The following is a 7856-nucleotide window of genomic DNA, read 5'->3' as shown; positions in this document are numbered from 1 at the left end:
GAACTCAGAAATCCACCTGCCTCTGCCTCCCAAGTGCTGGGATTAAAGGTGTGTGCCACCACTGCCTGGCTTCTGCTATTATTTAATTTGTTCATCACCTAATTGTCCTAAATCATACTGCCTTAATTATGATAATATAGCATTCTAGTTGGCTGGTAAATTAACTTACCTACCTTGTTCTTTTCGTAAGAAAGCACTCAGGTTTGTTTTTTTAATGGACCGCAAACATTCTGGACAAGAACTCTGCTCTGAGCTACATCTCCATTCCTGGAAAGAGTTTGTTTTGATTTTTTTTCAGCCTACAACCTTTCTAAACATTTTGTTATTTTAGGTGTGTGTGTGTGTGTGTGTGTGTTGCAGGGATGTTATTCCTCAGAGGCCACCCACCTTATTGTTTTAGACAGATACTCTCTATGTGACATGGGACTTTCTGATTAGGCTAGCTGGCCAGTGAGCCCTTGTTGGAGGTTGGACCCAGAACTTTGTACATATTAGGCAAGCACTCTACTAACTGTTCTACATCTCCAGCACATTTTCTCTTTAATTACAGGCCCCATGTGACACTTTTAAAAACATGTTTGTGTGCAAACACACTCATGTGTGTGTGGCGCAGACTTGAGTGCTGGTGTGTGCTTGCATATCACATGTGCGGAGGGTGGAAGTCACAGGGCAACCTTGGTGTTAGTCCTCGGCTAACTTTCCACAGTTTGTTTGAGACAGGGTTTTTCACTGTCCTGGAAATTAACCATAGGGGTCAGATCGACTGGTCCAAGCTTCTGGGGCTCTGTCTGTCTCTGCCTCCCAACTTGCTATCACTGTTTAGCTTCTCACACCCTGAAACCATTTTATACTTTCAAATAAGTGTCTGAAGTAGTTTTCAGGGACTCTCTTCTTAAGTGGCAGCCTATTGATTATGACTGCCCCTGCCCCGCACCCCATCCCCTCCTCGCCAATAGGCTCACGTATTTGAATACTTGGTCCCTGGTTGGTGACTACTTGAAGGCTATGGAGCCTTTAGGACACAGCCTTGCTGGAGGAATTCCTTCATTGATGCATGGGCTTTGAGGGGTGATAGTCCCACCCCACTCCCCGTTCTCAATCTCTCTGCTTCCTGTGTGTGTTGGGATGTGATCCACTTCCTGCTCCCCTCCACTATATGGGCACACAGCCCTCGGAACCATAAGTCAAAATAAACTTCCTTAACTTGCTTTTTGTCATAGCATTTTGTCACAGCACCAGAAAGGTAACTAATGCAGGTAGATTCTGAGGTCTAACTCCAGGGTGCTTTTGTTCAGCCTTTCAGTGAGTGCTCCACGCTTTAGTTTTTTGTTCTTTCCCTCCTGTGTGAACACAGCTGGTATAGCAAATGCTTCAGGTATAGCAAGTGCATACAGAATTTCAGAATGCTTCACTGCCCTATCACTAAGTTTTAGCCCTCAGTCCCAGGCTCTTCCCCCTACCCCTTTTTAATTCAGAGTCTCATAGAGCCCAGGCTGGTCTCAAGCTCACTGTGTAGCTGAGGATGTCCTTGAACTGCTGATCCTCCTGCATCTACCTCCTGGGTGCTGTTATGACAGGATGAACTACCATACCCAGTTTATGTAGTACTGGAGCTCAAACCCAGGGCTTCAAGAATGTTAGACAAGCTGGGCGTGGTGGCACATGCCTTTAATCCCAGCACTCAGGAGGCAGAGGCAGGCAGATTTCTGAGTTTGAGGCCAGCCTGGTCTACAAAGTGAGTTCCAGGACAGCCAGGGCTATACAGAAAAACCCTGTCTCGAAAAACAACAACAAAAAAACAAAAACAAACAAACAAACAAAAAATGTTAGACAAGCGCTCTACCATCTGACCCACAACAACCTCCCCCAAACCCTCAGCCTTTCTCACTGTTAACTTTTTTCATTGCTCACTGCTCTGGTAATGACAGAGTCATTTTAATCTCCTCCCCAAGGCACATTGTCTAAAGCCAAATTAAATAGTTGTTGCTTAAACTGTATGTCCAGGGCTGAGATTTCACAACTGTTCCAAGAAGACAATGTAGTTGTGAACCCCAGGATCATCTTAATTTATTTTTCAACTCTTTGGTCATTCCCTTTTCGTCAGGATCACTGTGTTCTGCCCAGATCCTTGCTCTCACCATGGTCCAGAGTGGCCTCCCACAGAGACGCAGGGCAGCCTCTGGGATACCTCACCCAGCATCCTGTCAGGGAACATGATCCTGGGCCACCTCTTACCTATGTCTATCATACATTTTGCAGTGTCACAAGGGTCATTCTGACTTCTGTTACTTCGTTATGGTTGAAGCAGAATCATTTTGAATTTAGTCAATGCTTTATTTCATTTTTATCCAAGTTCAATAGTATACGAGTTACTTTCTCCTGCTGGGATGAGAACACCATGACCAAGGCATTTTATAGAAGAAGTGGTTTGTTTGGGTTTATGTTGCATGAAATATTAAAAAGGAACCGGCACGTCCCAGTGCTTGTGCCTAGCAGCCTGGCCAGCCATGCACTACTGGGCAATGGGTGACCTGTTTTTATCTCGTGGAGGCTGACTTAGAGCTCCAAAATCTTTCCACCCAGCGTGCTAAGTTCCTACTGGCGGGTCGTTACCCTATGCTTCAAACCCCGCCCCCATGACCTCTGTGGTGCACATCAGGCAAACCCACGCTTTGCTGACGTACCTTTCTCTCTTGACCCCAGACGAGCTGCTGCATGAAGGAAAACGCAACACAAACTTAGTTCAGAAACAATAGTAACTCAATCGCTGGGTGCAACAACTAAAATCCTAATCTTGTAAGCCTTATTAAATCTACATCCTCCACTGAAACTGGGAGACACTCGTAGCTACATCTTGTCCTCATGCTATCCCCGTCCAAAAGAACCAAACTCTCTCCTGCTTCCTCTCTTCCTCCATCCAACCCAGAAGTCCCACCTACTCACCCAGTGATTGACTCTTTTATTCATTAGGGGACTGGTTCACAAGAAGTCACCTGGGTACATGACTCACCCCTTGTCCACAGCCCTTTCCAGGAGAGTGGAATTAGCATCAAAATACAAACAGCACCAGGCCCATCCACAACAGGCTTATGGTTACAGAGGTATCAGAGAGGGTAAAGTGGAGCAGGAACATGACAACCAAGGCAGGCATGGAGGCAGGAAGCTGAAGTTCACATCTTGAACTACAAGCATCAAGTAGAGAGAGCAAACTAAAATGGTATGAGTCTTAAAACTCTCAAAGCCTGCTCCAGGGGACATACTTCTTCCAGCAAGGCCCCACCTCCTAAACCTAAACCAACGTCACCACCAACTGGGGACCAAGAATTCAAATGCCCAAGACTAAGGGGAACTTCTCATTCAAACCACCACAAGCAATCTCTACAAGTTTTCTGAAGAGGCCGCCTCTGTCTTCTCACTCCAAGAAAATTAAATATATATATATATATATATATATATATATATATATATAAATAGCAGTGATGACTTTAATCAATTTTAACAGCAGAGAGAGAGATGATAAAAGCAAAGAAACACTAAGATACATTTAAACGTTTTAATTTTAAAATTTATTATTATTATGCAATTGTCAGTGTGTGATGTTTGTATGTAAGTTTGGATATAGGCATGTGCTACCACACATGTGTGGAAATCAGAGGACAACTTTTGTGGGTCCAAATGGGATCCGAGAATCTAATTGAGATCATTGGGGTTGCATGGAAATAGTCTTTACCCTCACTGGCCCCTCACCGGAGGTTACTCCTCCGGTATTTGTTTTGTTTTGTTTTGTTTTTTCAAGACAGAGTTTCTCTGTATAGCCCTGGCTGTCCTGGAACTCAGAAATCCGCCTGCCTCTGCCTCCCAAGTGCTGGGATTAAAGGCGTGCACCACCACGCCCGGCTCCTCCGGTATTTCTTCTTGTCATCTACTCAGGATTTTAGATGACGTGTTCTCCCTGCTATTCCCTCTACCCCACCCATCCACAAGTTCAAGAACATCAATATAGTCTTCAACCATATTAATACCTAATGTTTTTCCAGATCTACATTCTGTGGGAACTCTCCAAACATCACTCACAGCTAAGTCTGACATTTACAATAATTACTTTCCTAATTATGAACAACCGAGAAACTTCCCGAGTACTTTTTATTAATTTACTGTATTTTATATGTACTTAGCAATTAAAAATATTTATTTTTATTTCATGTGTATGGGTGTTTTGCCTGAATATATGTCTGTGTAACACATGTATACCAAGTGCCCACAGAGGTCAGAAGAGGGTGGGGGTTCTCTTGGATTTGGAGTTATAGATAGTTGTGAGCTGTTGTATAAGTACTGGGAACCAAACTTGTATACTCTGCGAGAGCAGTCAGTACTTTTAAGGGCTGAGCCATCTCTCCAAACCCATATTTAGTGTTTTTTTTTTTATCTGCTAGGGTTTTACACCTCCAACTAGAGAACATAGTGATTTCCCTCCCAGGTACCTCTTCTGGACTGCCTTGGACCTTGATACGTAGACCAGACTGCCTTTGAGGTCCTACAGACCCACCTGCCTCTGAACGGCCCGTGCTACTGTGTCTGCCTCAGTCTACCCCTCGTTGCTGAGTTGTCTCTCCAGTCCCTGCAATCTTTCTTGACAGGCGTTGTGCTTCTCTTAAATGTTCACTATCAGTGAGCAAGGCAAGTTCTTCCTTTACATATTTAGACTGAGCTCTCAGCAGGGGAGGGCAGAATTATGTTCCAGGACAGCTGGAGTCCTCCCTGTGAGACTGGGTTGTGCAGCTTTTTAGCAGTTATTTAGCCTTGAGCTTTTTTGATTGACTTATCAATTGCAGGACTCTGCATTTCACAACCCTTCTTCCCGAGTCGACTTCACTGACAGCAAACTCCATGCAAGAATGGCATTGAGCTGGGCAGTGGCGGCGCAGGCCTTTAATCCCAGCACTCGGGAGGCAGAGGCAGGCGGATTTCTGAGTCCGAGGCCAGCCTGGTCTACAGAGTGAGTTCCAGGACAGGCAGGGCTACACAGAGAAACCCTGTCTTGAGAAAAACCAAAAGAGTCAGTCTGATGTGATTGAGACAAGGGAGGTGTTCAGGGGGAGACTGGGAGATAGGGGCCTCCCCTCATCCCTCTGCTCTTCCTGCATGGGTCTGGAGCCCTCCTCAGCCCCTCCCACAGGGCGCCCCCCCCCCCATGGTGAAGATCCCCTCCCACTCCTGCCTTCCTCCTCCCTCCCTCAACCTTGCACTGGGACACTGGGGAGGGGGCTGAGCCAGGTGCAGAGAACTCTTAGCTGGATTTCTGAGTTTGCTGGAAACCATGTCTCACTCTACAGATGAACCAGAGTTACCATAGAACAGATATATCTGCTCCAATGTCTTTGGCGTACCGGGATGACCAAACATGAAATTCTTCATGCATTAGAAACTTTGGGCCATCTTGATCAAGAGCATAAGTTTGGAAGGAGGTCCAGCTACGGGGGAAGCTCATACGGGTACAGTACCAACAACGTTCCAGCATCTTCCTCTACAGCCACAGCTTCCACGCAGACCCAGCACTCAGGAATGTCCCCAACACCCAGCAACAGTTAAGATACCTCCCCACTGCCTTGCACTACCAATCAAAATGGGAAGGAGAACAACAATCCATTGTCCACATCCAATGGGAAGATGTCACCATCTCGCTACCATGCAAACAGCATGGGTCAGAGGTCAGATAGCTTTGAAGCCTCAGAAGAGGACCTAGATGTAGATGATAAAGTGGAGGAATTAATGAGGAAGGACAGCAGTGTGATAAGAGAGGAAATCAAAGCCTTTCTTGCCAATTGGAGGATTTCCCAAGCAGCTGTTGCACAGGTAACAGGGATCAGTCAGAGTCGAATCTCTCACTGGTTGCTGCAGCAGGGATCAGATCTGAGTGAGCAGAAGAAAAGGGCGATTGACTGATAGTATCAACTTGAGAAGACAAACCCTGGGGCTACGGTAAGTACGAGACCTGCCCCCATTCCAATAGAGGACCCTGAATGGAGACAAACACCTCCCCCAGTCTCCGCCACACCTGGAACCTTCCAGCTTCCACAAGGGAGTAGATTTACCTGGAGAAAGGAGTGCCTAGCTGTCATGGAAAGGACTTGTCATTTTCTGGTTTCATTTCATCTTACCTGGCACAGCTAGAGAAGGTGTGGCTCAGTCAGGCCTGACTGCTAAGAAAGCCTTTCAAAGCATGGAGTAGCAACTGTCTAGATGATCTGCATCCTCCAAAAACGGAGCTTTGTACTTGCAGAAGTGGAACATGAAGTCACCTGGCCTTAGAGTAGTATCATGCTTTTTGGCATAGACTGAATATTTGGATAAATGCATATACCCAGTCAAGTAAGCCTTATTCAAATATGTTAGCATAGGATAAAAGCCCAAAACTATTCCATTCCTCACTCCATACAGCAAGATAAATTTCAAATCAATCAGAGAAGTGAATTTTTATACATAGAAGAAAACATAAATGATCCTTTCGTATCCTGGAAGTGGGAGACATGTTTTCTAATGGAAACTCATAATCTAAAAACAGAAATGAAATGATGGATAAATATAGGTGGAAGAACTTCTGGGGTAAAACTAACAAAGTAGAAAGGCATCACCCTTAATAGAGAGTTCATACATGAGGTAAGACCAACAGCTAGACAGAAAGACAGACAAAAGGGACCAGACAAAAGTAATGCGACAGCTTCCTGAGCACACGCAAAGTTCTAAGATGATGGTTGTCATTCTCCCTTGTTGCCGCTGTCCTTGAGACAGTCCACTCAGCCCTGGTAGTCCCCAGCTCATGGCAGGCCTCCTGGACCAGTCTCCAGGTGTAATTCACTGCATCCCAGCAAAAACACTTACTTTGAGTCAAGAGTGAGTAGAATTAAAATTCTATTGAGGTACCAAAAAAAAAAAAAAAAAAAAAAAAAAAAAAAAAAAAGGAAAGGAAAGGAAAAAACAAAAACAAAAACAAACAAACAGAATGGCTTTGATACATACAGTGTGTGTGCATGCGTGCGTGTATATTTCTCATTTATTTCTATCAATTATACTTCCCTTAGCATAAAACTTGGTGCTTAGATGTTCCTTCTGTCCCTGTATTTGTGCTTAAAATGAAGGGGTTTTCTACCCTAGCAGTCAACAGTCCAGAACTGAACTTAAAAACAATCCAGAGCTGGGAGATGGTTCAGGGGGGACAACAAAGCTGGTCACATGAGCATGCAGAACAGGATTCATGGCCCCATCTCCCACATTAAAATCAGGCATTGCCAGGTGATGGGCAGGTATAAATGGAGGGCTTCCAGAGGGACCAACGGCTAGGCAGACTAGCCAAACTGCTGCGGCAGGCTCAGGGAAAAGATCCTGTTTCAAGAAAATAAGGTGGAGGGACTGGAACAAGGGCTCAGAGGTTAAGAGCACTGGCTGCTCTCCCAGAGGTCCTGAGTTCAATTCCCAGCAACCGTATGCTCATAACCATCTATAATGAGATCCAGTGTCCTCTTCTGGTGTACATGTATACATGCAGGTAAACACTATACATAATAAATAAATTAATAATAATAATAATAAATAAAAATAATAAATAATTTAAAAAAACACAAGCACTTAACATAAGAGGCAAAAAACAGGTGGGTCTTTGTCCGTTCAAGGCCATCCTACATAGTAAGTTGCAAGATACCCCAGGATACATAGATACCCTGATACCCTAAAGAGGCAGGGAGGGGGAGGGGAGGGGGAGGGGAGGAGGGAGAGGGAGAAGGAGAGAAAAGAAAGGACTGGAGAGAAGCCTCAGTGGCTAGGATCGTTCGTTGGCCAAGTTTTATTCTCAGCACCCACAT

General features: G+C 45.0%; 1 pseudogene; it reads left to right on the top strand.

The window, feature by feature from the left end:
- Positions 1-6171, top strand: part of LOC110325725 — a 6737-nt pseudogene extending 566 nt beyond the window's left edge.
- Positions 6172-7856: the final 1685 nt, after the last annotated feature.

The sequence above is a fragment of the Mus pahari genome, chromosome 8, assembly GCF_900095145.1.
Source record: "Mus pahari chromosome 8, PAHARI_EIJ_v1.1, whole genome shotgun sequence".
In the NCBI taxonomy this organism is placed as follows: Eukaryota; Metazoa; Chordata; class Mammalia; order Rodentia; family Muridae; genus Mus; species Mus pahari.
This window is presented reverse-complemented; position numbering and strand designations above follow the sequence as displayed.